Source organism: Camelus bactrianus, chromosome 4, assembly GCF_048773025.1.
Source record: "Camelus bactrianus isolate YW-2024 breed Bactrian camel chromosome 4, ASM4877302v1, whole genome shotgun sequence".
Taxonomy (NCBI): Eukaryota; Metazoa; Chordata; class Mammalia; order Artiodactyla; family Camelidae; genus Camelus; species Camelus bactrianus.
In genome coordinates, this window is record NC_133542.1 from 12,642,368 (window position 1) to 12,655,708 (window position 13,341).

The 13,341-nt window shown below is 35.5% G+C and overlaps 1 protein-coding gene across 4 annotated transcripts in view; it reads left to right on the top strand.

The window, feature by feature from the left end:
* Positions 1–13,341, top strand: part of LINGO2 (leucine rich repeat and Ig domain containing 2) — a 1,051,774-nt gene that overhangs the window by 594,779 nt on the left and 443,654 nt on the right. Inside the window, exon 1 of one of the 4 annotated variants that reach the window (XM_074361481.1) lies at positions 5,996–6,086. The exons of the other annotated variants lie outside the window; for them this stretch is intronic. The gene's annotated coding sequence lies outside the window, so the exon portion shown is untranslated. Of the gene's footprint in view, positions 1–5,995; positions 6,087–13,341 lie in introns of those variants that run through there. 4 annotated transcript variants of the gene reach the window in all.

Genomic DNA, 13,341 nt, shown 5'->3' on the forward strand with positions numbered 1-13,341 from the left:
GTGGGGTTTTTTCTTTTTGTTTTTTTTAACATTTCATGCTTCTAGACTATAGAAGCTTGATCTGTTCAGGTTTTCTTATTTTCCTTTAACAATTTTAATAATTTCTGTTAACTTAGAAAAACTATCAATCCTGAGTCATCGTCCATGTATGAACATACATGTAAAGGAAAAAAAATACTTGGGTAGTGCACCAGTGGAATTATTAAGTGATTTTTATTTTTCTATTTTAATTTCATCTATACTGTCTGACATATAAAATAATCAGATATCACTGATTAATTAAAGATTTTTATTGAAATGTAATTAAGAGCAGTGCACAAGTAATAAGTGGACAGCTCAATAAATTATCACAAAATCCACAAGCAAGTGTAATAACAATTCAGATTAAGAAATAGAACATAACCAATATAACTGAAGGTGCTGTTTTTTTTCCTAAGTCATAAATCCCAAACCTCCATAAGGTAATAACTTTCCTAAATTAAAATACTGTGAACTATTTCACCTTTCTTTGTGTTTTATGTAAATGGAATAATAGCATTTGTACTTGTTTTGTTGTGTGGCCCCTTCTTCTCAATATTACTCACAAGAGACTTCTATGTGTAGTAGTAATTTATCTTTCAATGCTATATACTATTTTATCAAGACCAATTTGTAGCTCTTACGTTTTTACATGTCTTTTGGGGCATGTATGTGTACATTTCTGTTGGATGTACAGTTACTTTTATGTGGCTTATATTTTCATTTGTGGTAGATCCTGTCACTTCCCCAAACTAGCTGTGCTAATTCACATTCCCACTGGCACAGTCTAAGAGTTACAGTTGTTTCACATCTTTACCAACATGTGGTAATGATCAGGGATTTTTATTTTATCAGTCTGATAGGTGTGTTGTAGTATCTCATTGTGATTTTTATTAACATCTCCATGATGACTGATAAGAGGGATGTTGCTATGCAGATCAACAATTCCTTAGGTACCCCCAAATTAAAAGACAAATGGAAATGTAGGGAAATCACTTAGAAAAGTGGTAACCTTATTACCATCTCCATGAAATGAACATTCAGTCTAAAGGGATCTAAAATTCACTTTTAAATTAGATAATGAAAAATTATATGAAACATATAACTAAGTAAGTGCAAGCCTGGCAATCTCATTCATTAAAAATTCGACTTATTGAGAGATGGGCCAAGTTGGTGGAGTAGAAGGACCCTGAGCTCAGCTCCTCTCACAAGCACACCAAAGTCACACCTATTTGCAGAATCATTGATGAAAAGACTGGAACTTACCAGCAAAAATCTACAACTAAAGACATAAGGAACCACAAGTTGGCTCGGAGAGGTAAGCTCCCAATATTGTCAAGTCCCATACCCCTGGGTGAGTGACCCACAAACGGAAGAATGAACATATTGCAGAGGTTCACCCACAGGAGTAAGAGTTCTGAGCCTCACGCCAGGCTCCCCAGCCTGGGGGTCCTGCACCAGGAAGACAAATCCCTAGAGCATTTGACTTTGAAGGCCAGTGGGGCTTAATTTCAGGAGAAATAGAGACTTCACTCTCAAAGGATGCACACAAAATCTCACATGTCCCAGGACCCAGGGCAAAAGCAGTAATTTGATAGGAGCCTGAGCCACACCTACCTGCTGGACTTGGAGAGTCTCCTGGAGAGGAAGGGGGTGGCTGCAGCTTACCCTGGTGACATAGTCACTGGTTGTAGCCATTCTAGGGAGCTCCTTCTACCAAATGAACACTGGTACTGTGGTAGGCACCATTGTGAAACCTTCCCACTAGCTCCTTAGCACCAAGACATGTGCCCATCCAATAGCTGTGAGCACCAGTGCTGGGATGCCTCAGGCCAAGCGACTCACTGGCAGGGACACAGCCCCACCCATCAGTAGTCAGGCTGCCTAAAGACTTCCTGAGCCCAAAGCTGCCTCTGTGCATGGCCCTGCCTGCCAGAGGCCTGAAGACCAAGCTCCATCCACCAGTGAGCAGACATGAGCCCCATAATCCCCTGGGCCCTGGTCCTACCCTCAGGAAGCCTTCTTTAAATTCTGAACCTGCCTCACCCACCAGGAGGCAAACATCAGAGGTGAAAAAAGCACAATCCTGCAGGCTGTGAACCCAGCCTGTCCACAGCAGGCCAGACCTATCCTGCCCACTAGCAGGCAAACACAAGCTTCAGGACATCCCAGACAGTGTACCCAACTGCCTTCTCCCACCAGTGATCTAACACCAGCTCTGGAGTCCCTGGGCCCTGCAAACAGACTCCAGGACATGGCTTTGCCTGCCAGTAGTCTGACACTAACCCCAGGACCTGGCGTCACCCACTAGTGGGTGGACAACAGTCTTCTGGACCTTGCCTCTACCCAGCAGAGAGCCAGAACTAGCCCCAGAGCCGCCCCTTAGGATGGACTTGTGGGACTTGGAAGGTATATGCTAGGTGAAATAAGTCAGAAATAGAAAGACATATATGGTATCACTTATACGTGGAATCTAAAAAATACAACAAACTAGTGAATGTAACAAAAAAGAAAGACTCACAGATATAGAGAGCAAAGTAGTGGTTACCAGTAGGGACAGGGAAGGGGCAAGGGGCAAAGTAAAGGTAAAGGATTACGAGGTGCAAATTATTATGTATAAAATATGCTACAAGGATGTATTGTACAACACAGGGAATATAGCCAATATTTTATAATAACTGTAAGTGTATTATAACCTTTAAAAATTGTATACCTGTAACTTATATAATATTGTACATCAACTATACTCAATAAAAATGGAGAACTTCTAGCCTTGCTTCTCAACTAAAGAGAGCATTAGCCAGGCAAATGAGAAGTTATTGTTGAATGGGTATAGGGTTTGAGATTTCCAAGATGAAAAGAGTCCTGCAGGTGAATGGTGGTGGTGGTTGCACAACAATGTGACTGTAGTTAATGCCACTGAACTTAAAAATGATTGAAGTGATAATTTTTGTGTTACGTGTGTTTTATGACTATTAAGAATAATAGTTTAAAAACCAGCACTAACATACTTTTATGTTGTAATTTTTCATTGTTGGTTGCATATGTTATTTCTCCTTTCCTGCTCCCTCCATTTTTTAATAAACCTGTTTTAAGATATAAGATTAAAATTTTAACATCCAGGATATTCTTTCTACTAAAAATGATCTGCTGGTAAAACATATTTCAACTTATCAATTTTGCTCAATTTTTACTTTCCCATTACCTAGTTAATGCATTACAATCTATCCATTTTGTCTTGTTTCATTCGGTACAAACAAATCTTATGACAGAATCACAGGTAAATGGTGATGATTAGAGTTTATTGCATGAGAGTGATTGCACACTCCATTTCTACACTGGGAAAACTGTTTGTCCAGCCATTTGGAACTAGGGATGGCACATGGGCAGGAGGCATGAAAATGATCCAGGAGAGCAGCATGGTTTTGACAGAGGGCCTGGGGCTTTCACCCGTGCAGCGTGTGTGACAGCTCCATCTCTCTCCCAGGCATTTCCTCCAGTGCTGTGTAATGGCTCATTTGCCTCCAGCACTATTAGTTTCTAAACAGTGTGAGAGCTTGCCTGATACGTTATTGAGACAACTTGGAAGTGCATAATCTGATACTGTGTTGTCAAGTGGCATGCTTTTGCAAAATGAAACCAGATTATCAGAAATTAACTAGATCAGATTTGTGGCTACCAGAGGAGGGAGGCAAGGGAATAGAATGGAGCTGATCAAAACTACAAACATCCAATTACAAGACAAATAAGTCCTCAGAATACAATGTACAGCAGGATGACTGTGGTTAACACCGCTTTGTGGTATATTTGAAAGCTATTAAGAAAGTAGATCATAAGAGTTTTCATCACAAGGAAAAAATATTTTTTGTATCTATATGGGATGATGGATATCAACTAAACTTATTATGGTAATCATTTCACAATATGTGTAAGTCAAGTCATTATGCTGTACACAAACTTATTCAGTAATGTATGTCATATCCCGATAAAACTAAGAGAAAAGGAACCTACCTAGATCTAACTGTATTTTCACTGTAGTAAAAAATATATTATATAAAATTTACCATTTAAACCATTTTTAAGTGTACAGTTTTGTGGTATCCAGTGCATTCACATTGTTATGCAACTGTGACCACCATCCGTCTCCGTAACTTTTCCATATACCAATGTCAATCTACACACGAGCATTCTATTCTTTTATAGCTTCACCCTTCCCCCTTTATGTTATTGATGTCACAAACTACACAGAGATGTAGTTTGTGACATAGGCTTATATTTATTTTTGTGAATTTGTCCTTTAAATCCTGTAGAAAATAAAAGGTAAAGTTATAAATCAAAATTACAATAATAATGTTACTTATATTTGTCCATGTATTTACTTTCTCTAAAGAATTTTCTATTTTCAGATGACTTTGAATTACTGTCTAGCATGTTTTTGATTCAATTGAAAGAACTCCTTTTAACATTTCTTGTAGGGAAGATCTAGTAGTGATGAACTCTCTCAGCATTTGTTTGTCTGGTAATGCCTTAATTTCCCCCTCATTTTTAAGGGTACTTTTGCCAAATATCATATTTGGGTTGACAGCTTTTTTTTAAATTTGTTTTTATTTCAGAACTTTAAATACTTCCTCTTACCGCCTTCTGTCTGACAAGGCTACTGCTGATAAATATGCTGATAGTTTAATGAAATTCAGCATATGTAATAAGTTGATTTTCTTTGCTGCATTCAAGATTCTTTCTTTGTTTTCGGCTTTCAGCAGTTTGATTATAATTTTTCTCAGTGTGGTTAAATTAACCTACTTGGAGTTTGTTGAGCTTCTTAGATTTGCAGATCCATGTCTTTTCTCAAATTTGGGAATTTTTCAGTCATTATTTCTTCAAATACTCTCTTTACCCCATTCTCTCTTCTCCTTTTGAGACTTCCATTATGTGCATTTTGGTCTAAACACACAAATATTTGTCCCTTAAGTCCCTTCACCTTTCTTCATTCTTGTTTTTCTTTTGGCTTGTTAGACTCAGGAATTTTGAATAACCTGTCTTCCAGTTCACTGATTTTTTTTTTCCTGCCTGTTCGAAGCTGTTGTTGAATCCCATAGTAAATATTTCAATTCATATATTACATTTGTCAGCTCTAGAATTTCTACTTTGGTCTTTTAAAATCATTTCTATCTCTTTTTAAAAATATTCTCATCTGTTCATATGTCACTTTTTTTCCTTTTGTTCTTTGTCCGTGTTTTCCTTAGCTTCATCATATTTAAGATAGCTGTTTTAAGGTCTTTTCTAGTAAGTCTGGTGCATGTGTTCCTTCAGGAACAATTTCCAGAGATTCACTTTGTTCCTTTTAATGGGCCATATTTCTGTTTCTTTCAGTGCCTGTGATCTTTTGTTAAAAAGTGGGCATTTGAAAAGGAAGCCATTTTCCCAGTCTTTACAGACTGGCTATGTGCAGGAGAAGACCATCACTAACAAGCCCAGTACAAAGGTGCAGGCTTCTCAGACCTTTTCTGGGCATGTGCCCTGTCTGGGCATTTGTGTATACTTTCTTTCCTACAATAGCCCGTGCACACTGTAGGTCTTTTATTTGTCTCCAGAGCTCCCCCAAAGCTATCTAGTCAATCTATAGTTGTTCCCTTAATATTTCTGGAACAGAATAAGAGCCTGGAGCTTCCTAGTTCAACAGCTCACTGATGTCACTTTAAAGTCTTAATTTGCTGTAGAGACTTACTCCAGCTTCTTCTCAGTGTCTTCAGTGTCTTAGATATTCTATCGCATTTTCTTTGTACCTGTTACCTGTTATCCCTGGTACCTGTTATACATTACCCCCAGGCCTCTGCGGATCTGTATTTTTCCTGTTTTACACGCCTGCCACTCTTTACATGGCTTCCAGCCTGAAATCTAAACTATGCTGCTCTTTCCAATTTAAGCTTTGAGTCAGGTGATACAGAAACCAGTTCCTTGTCAGAGCTCAAGGTTAAAACTCTGCAAATATATCCTAGTCTGCTCATTCTGACCCAAGGAAGGGAACTAGGAATTGGGCCACTTCCTCCTGACTGTGCAACGCTGTGCAGGTGAGGGAATGGGGCGAGGGTGAGTAAAATCATCACAAAATTTCCTACCATTTTGAATGTGCCTTTTCTTGATTAGGCATTTGCTTGGTTGCTGTGGCTCATTGACTGGTTTCCAGAGTTTTCATAAAGTTATTCACAAAGTTTATTTTCATAAACTAATGTATACTTGTGTTTTTCACCTCCCCCCTACCCACCCCCTGCCGTGGAAGAATAGGGCTTAAGGCTTCTTAGTAGACCATCTTCTTGAATATTATTTTTATGCTTTGACTCAAATGCTTTTTGAATATAACACAGTATTGCCATTTCAAAGGAAAAGACTAATGTGCTATATAACTTTTATTTATATTATATGATGCCAGTAAGGACCCTGTTAAATTAGTCTTAAAAAAATTTAGTAAATCAGCCAATCTCTACTCATTAAAAGTAATGATATAAAACAACAGTATTGCTTACTTTATTTTATTCTAATTTTCTGATTTTAATCATTTCTTTGTTTAAACATAGAATAGCGATATAATCTCACCTTTGAAGGAGTGAGTGCACATTATGGTATTTAAGGAATTATGGTTTGTTTTGGATGTGATTTCAGCATTGATACAGTAGAATTCCAATGCCTGAAAAATATGTTTTAAAACTGTCATCATAGGGAAGGCAGAATCGTAAGGTCTTCATGTCAACATGGTTCCTTCTACATTGTTTGCTACTCTAATATATGATTGAAGGGAGAAAATGCTGAGATTAAGAGTCTAAGTTATTTGTTTAATTGAAGTATAGTTGATTTCCAGTGTTGTGTTAGTTTCTGGTGCACAGCACAGTGATTCAGTTATATATATATTATATATATATATTCAGTTATATATATAATATATATATAATAATATAGCAGTATAATATATATAATATATTCATTTTCATTTTTTTCATTCTGCGTTATTATAAGATATTGAATATAGTCCCCTTTGCTAAACTATTTTTATTAGTAAATCAATTCTACCTATTTTGTCTCTGTGTCTTAGCAACAGAGTTAGTTTGGAGTTAATTCTGTATAAGCAATCATTTTAGTAATGTTTAATCAATTTGTAGCACTATTCCAACAGTTAAGTAATACCCACATGTTGTAGAGGTATTTACAAAAATTTATTTATACCTTCTGCTAGATTTAATAAAAAAAGAAAATTTGAAATTTAAGTGACAATTATAGTGAAATCAATACTCTGCTGAAAGTCTTAAGGAAGTGAGCTATTAATTTTCTATAGCCACATCTCTCACCCTAAAAATAAAAAGCTCATGATGACCTTCACCAAGAATTTTTAAAAGCATTTATTTAACAAAAGAGTACAGAAAATTGAGAGGAAATATGGAGATTGTGATCTGTTCATTTAGGCATGTTTATTTTCCCCAAGATTATAACCCAGATGTCATTTATGGATTTCTCCTACACACATGGCATTCAAAACAGGAACACTTGTAATTAGTTTTACATAAAGTGAACTGTATGTTTAATGTATGCTTCAGAAACAAAAATCACTCGAGGTACTAGCAAATAAAAGCATCTGTTAGTGGGAGTTATTTAAAAAAACATATGAATGCCCATTTATCAAACAACTGTAACATAATGTTAAGTTATTTTATATTAATGCATGTTTATTTTTCAAGAAATGTAAACATAGAAAAGACCTTCTGATTATATTATTATTATTTGTCTGGTAGAAGAAAAGAAAGATAAAGAGGTAATTATATTATAACATTGGAATAGAATTTGTGCCAATTACTCTAAAGCTTAGGTTCCGTGGTATATAGAATTCCTTTACTTATTTAATTACAAGAAAAAAATCTAAACATTGTATTATGAAATCAGGGTTCATGTCATGGACTACTAGGATTATGAAGTGAAACAGGTTTCCCTGGACAGAAAGACACCTTCTCCCTGACCCTAAGTGTTAGGGAAATGTTTAGTCTTGAAGAATTCAGAAAATCCTAGCAAGTTTTATTGATCTGGAAAATTCACAGCAACATTCTTTATACTATATCACTGATGGATTCTCTTTTTATGGAGGCATAATGTGAAGTACACAGAAAAAAACAAGTTCATTTCCTGTAACTTCAAATAAACAAAAAGCAATGATCTTTATGATGAAAGGAAGGAGTGAATTCGAGGTGCTTTAAATTTACAAGTTCCATTGAGATTTTTTCCTGCCAAGTACATGCAGTTAAAACAGCTAACATAGACTTACCCTAATTTCATTAAATCACTATATATTTCCTTTCTTTCACTTTTATAAATAAATTATAAAACTCTTTGATAGCTCGTCTTGGCTTCCTCCCCTTCACTGAAGCCATATCAAGTGCGTTTTTTCACAAAACTGCACATAAGCAAAGTACACACACACACGTATTTGTCTTTGTAACTTCAAGTAAAAGTCTGTGATTTTTCATTTATGGCAGCTCAAATGATCTTTCTACAGACCATTCTCTCCTAACTGCCGAGGCTAAATCCCATCTATTTACTTCCTGTAACTTTATTATTTTCTCAGTAGAAACAAAGTATTTATATACTTATAACCTAGATTATCCATAGGCAAAATTGGAAGACAAGTGAATGGTTTCCTCATTTTCACTTTTCATCCTTTTTTTTTTAATTTTTTCTTTTAATGTTCTTTTTGCCTTGTATTCCAGTATTCTTTTGCTCTGCCATCTTACCCCCTTAATAAATGAATTATATTTTAGATTTCAGAGAAAAAGAATTTGATAATTTCCTTCACATTAAATTCAAAGTAACAATTAAGCTCTACTCTGTAATGGCATTTGCCTTTAAATAAGGACTATTGTGTATTTAAGCAAGACTTATAATCTCTTATGACAAAGACTAGAGGTAATATTTCCTTATCCTAAAATTTGTGGATCATAAAATTTATTGTCCAAATCAAGAAATCCTTGATACTGTTATTAATTATTGCATGGAGGTAGCAATATAAAGTAGGATGGTCCTAGCAAACTGAAACATTATGGTTCCCCAACCTAAAATGTGATCTTCTAGCTCTAGGCTTCTCTACCCAGAGTATCCAGCTCTACATGTGGTTTCCACAACTTGCAGACATGTGCTGTCTTACAGAATTTCAGGTCAAAACAAATGGATTGTATTGCTCATTAAGATGTTTCTGAGATGGCATAGAAATCCTAGGAGAGGCAACTTTCCAAATTTTAGACCAAAAAAATGTGGTCAGTATTAGTACAGTATATGGTTAGTACAGCACGTGGTCCTTTGAAAAAATACACAGAAGTTCATTTCTACTCATTTCTGCTCCTTAAGTTAGTCTGTGAATCTATGTTACTTCCTCAAGTCTCTACTTATTTGTCTATAGAGCAGTGGGGAGACATAATTAGAACAAAGGATGCCTAAAGATATTTCCAGCATTAGTATTCTGAGTCTGAGCAGGAGTTCTAATAAACTTTCACGCTTCCGATAAATAAGAGCACAAACTTAGAAAGTCATTTATATATAAATGATTGAATTTTAGATCTCTCTAATAATGGTTGAGGAGAAAGGTGACAAAAACTTGAACTCATTTTTTCGCCTATATATAGTCTTCATTCACATACCAAGTGCGCTTGATCTCTGTTCAAAGTGAGAGGCCATTGAAAACTCAGGTATAAGATTTGTTGGTTAGAGCATAATGAATGTTAGTGCCCTTTTATTGATCGTGAAATGAAAATAAGGATGCTAGTTTTTTTTTAAGTTAATTCCTAAAACACTGTTTGAACCAATGTATCTGTAACTATTTACACTGAAAGAAGAATATCACCCTGGGGACCCTGGCGTGGCTTCTGACAATAACAGTGGGAGCTAGGGAATTGTTCTCTCTTTGCCTGTGCAGTCATGGGTCAGGTCAGGTTCTCTGGGAAGTCCACTCAGTTTCTCTGGTCTATGATAAGAAGGTAACGTGGTTAAGACTAAGGTTAAGCAAAGATAAATATAAAGATTAGTAATAAGATTAAGGATAACTTTGTAAGAAAAAATACATTTATAAGTTTATAAACATGTAATGTACAAATTTATAAGCAAAGATACATTCATTTATTAGAAGCAGACAGATCACACTTCAATTCCTGGCTCCACTGGTTTTGACTTTGTTACCTTAGACTAAGTTACTTATTCTCTTTGGGGATTAGTTCCCTCATAAATAAAATGGACCACTGAGATCTAACTTAAAAAAGAGTTGAAAAAATTAGGTAAGATAAATAAGTACAATCATTGCAGTCTCTGTGATGTCACGGATCTCATACCATTTACTGTTTCTTGCCTGAAAATCTTGAACAGATACAATCAGGAACTGCTACTTCAACCACTTTTCTTTGGATCTTGGTGTTTTTTCTAAACTCTGTCTATATTAGACTCTCATAAACTATCCCTGTGCCATCTCTACCTCTCTACCCCAACCCCAAAGGAAAACTAAATAACACTAATTCACAAATAGGGAACTATTTCTCAGGACACCAGTGCCAAATATTTTATATTCATTAAAGCAATTGCTTTGCATATTTTAAAAATATAACATTTCTTTTTTAAATTTTATTTTAGTTTTTCTTTATTTTATTGTCATTTTTAATCAAGAGAAAAAGCCATGCTCTCAACTTAGTTGGGAGTACTTTGACACTAAATGTGTTACTATCTTTGAAAAAATAAATTTAAAATGTAAGATGCCCCACAAGGCTGGAAGGCACCATTTTGCAGAAATCCCCCAGATAACTGGCAGTGAGATACGGATGGTTGGGGGAGAACACTGAGGTCGTGGAAAGACTGCATAGCACTTTCGGCTCCAACTAAGGTGCATCAAGAATCGTCTTACCATCTCGATATTGTGTAATACATTTCAAAATGCCCATCTGGAACATTATTTTGACTTGTATTCCTTTAGAGTCAACTTCAATTTCCACTACTATCTTCTATCATTTTATGTTGTTATAAAGTGAATCAAATATTTCTGTCCAGCTGTAGATTTCTCTTGAAAGAGAGAAGCGATTGATGATGATGACGAGGAAGGAGAAGCAGGAGTGGGTTTGTGACCAGGTGTTTAGGACCGTGTTGCCGTTGCAGTGATATTTAGGCACTTTTAACCTTTGGACATTAATATTTTTAATTCATTAATTTAAAAAATTAATTCTTAATAAAATTGAACTTAAGAGGAAAAGAGACATGGGGTTCTAGACATTTTTAACCCTGTTTGTATTGTGAAGTTGAGTTCTTGATCACTTATCTTTTCTTAACTTACCCTCACCTGTCCTCCAGGCTGGGAGAAATATATGCGCATGGAACACAACCCAGCTTGAAACCCTTTCTCAAATACCCATATAGAAAAGGAACTAATTCCCAAGGGGAGAAGTGAAATTTCCTGTTAGAAATGTTCTATATTTAACATGGTTTCTTCTTATTGAAAGAACATTTTTCTAACTACATGGCATGGAGTTTTTCAGTTTCCCGTCTTTTCTCTACTGCACTCTATTCTGATGTGTAATCTTAGTAGCATCCTTTACTTTTAGCAAGCAGCCTATAATCCAGACTTTTTAAAGCCTTTCTATACTTCAAGACTAAGTTTTTGGTATTGGGAAATATATTTAAGTTAGCATAGGCTGTATTTTTCTAATAGTCCTCACATAGTTTTGTAAACACACTGATCTTTTATTTATCCTTAGGTCACTGATTTTGCTACCTTGACCACTAAGAATCTAAGATCCTAAAAGGATTGTGAAATTTAAGAACAGACATCACATCTCATGTGGGTCTTTGCACATTATACATTTGCTCGTATAATGAGCATAAATACTACTGGTTCTATTATCTGATTTTCCAGACTACAGAAAATTAGAAAGAGGCAGAGACTCTTTTAAAATCAGATGTACTGGCAGTGTCCGAAAGGGACAGCTGACAGAATAAAAATGGTCAAAGTAAAAGACACACTCAAATATACAGATTAGAAATTTTACAAAAATGAAATTATTGTGATACTGAAGTAAACTCCTTAGACACATAAAGATATGTTTATGCCATTTATTATTTTTAAGGAAGACAGAAATGTGTGACCAATTTTAAAAAAGAACTTTGGCAAGTCAGCTCTGGTTTCTATTGTTTATAAGTTCTCTCATGTAACTTGAGAAGATGTTCTCTTTGGTAGCAACAACATGCAAATATATTGCCTTCACTGAAAGTTACAAAGAACATAAAATCATATTATGATAATAGTACAGACATTTTAAGTCCTCCAAATATTTCCAGGTAACCTTTTAAAAACACCAGATGATAATGTTTCCTTTGGTAAATACACTACTCCTGAGCATCTTGCATGGACCAGGAACATTATCTGATACTAAGAGTGCAACTGAACAAGACATTAATCCTAACCTGGAGGAACAAAAATCAGTGTAAGGCTTGGATCCATACTAATACTCATACTGAATGCCCCTTTACCCACTTTTAAACACATTGAATGAGATAACACAGATAGCCTTTTGCAGCACATGGGAGAGATTCAGTCAGTGTCTGCTGATACTGATTCAACTCACAGTTCTGTTTATTCTTCTCAACAACCCAGTGAGGTGAAAATTACCACCATCCCTGTTGAACTTCAGCAGTCTGCTGAATCTCTTGGGTTCAGATTCATTAACTGTAAGATAGGTATATAAACATCTAACTTACAAGGTTATTGTGAAGATGCAATGAAAAAATTATATGTGAAATACATGGTACATAGTTTGTGTTGAGTATTCTCCTTTCTATCCTTTTGAAAAACTTTTAAAAGCATATTTTCAGAGCAACAGATGAAAGAATCAGAACATGATGGTAGAGTATGTCTTGTTTGCTTTGTAGAGTTCAGTTATGCCATTCTCATAATTTAAGTATCATTTACTTTTTTTTTGCAAATTAATGCAAAATCACTTAGTAGTGTCCTGTTGGGAGTATTGGAATAGAACATGTAGTTAGTGGTGCTAGGATTTTATTTTATGGGTGATTATTAACCAAATCCATGTTGTCACATTGGACTATTGTAGTGCAGAATCAGCATTCAGATTTGGGCTCCATATCTTGCCCCTGTATCCAAAGGCCCTTAAGACAGGAGTGTACCACTTTAGATACTTCACAGCTTCTTTTGGCTTTTGCTCTTGTCCAGTTTTTAGAGTATGTAACCTTGGGACAGCATTCAAGATAAACAATGCAGTTAGAATGTGTAGCTAGGGCTGGCTTTGAAGAGTGGGTAGTTGA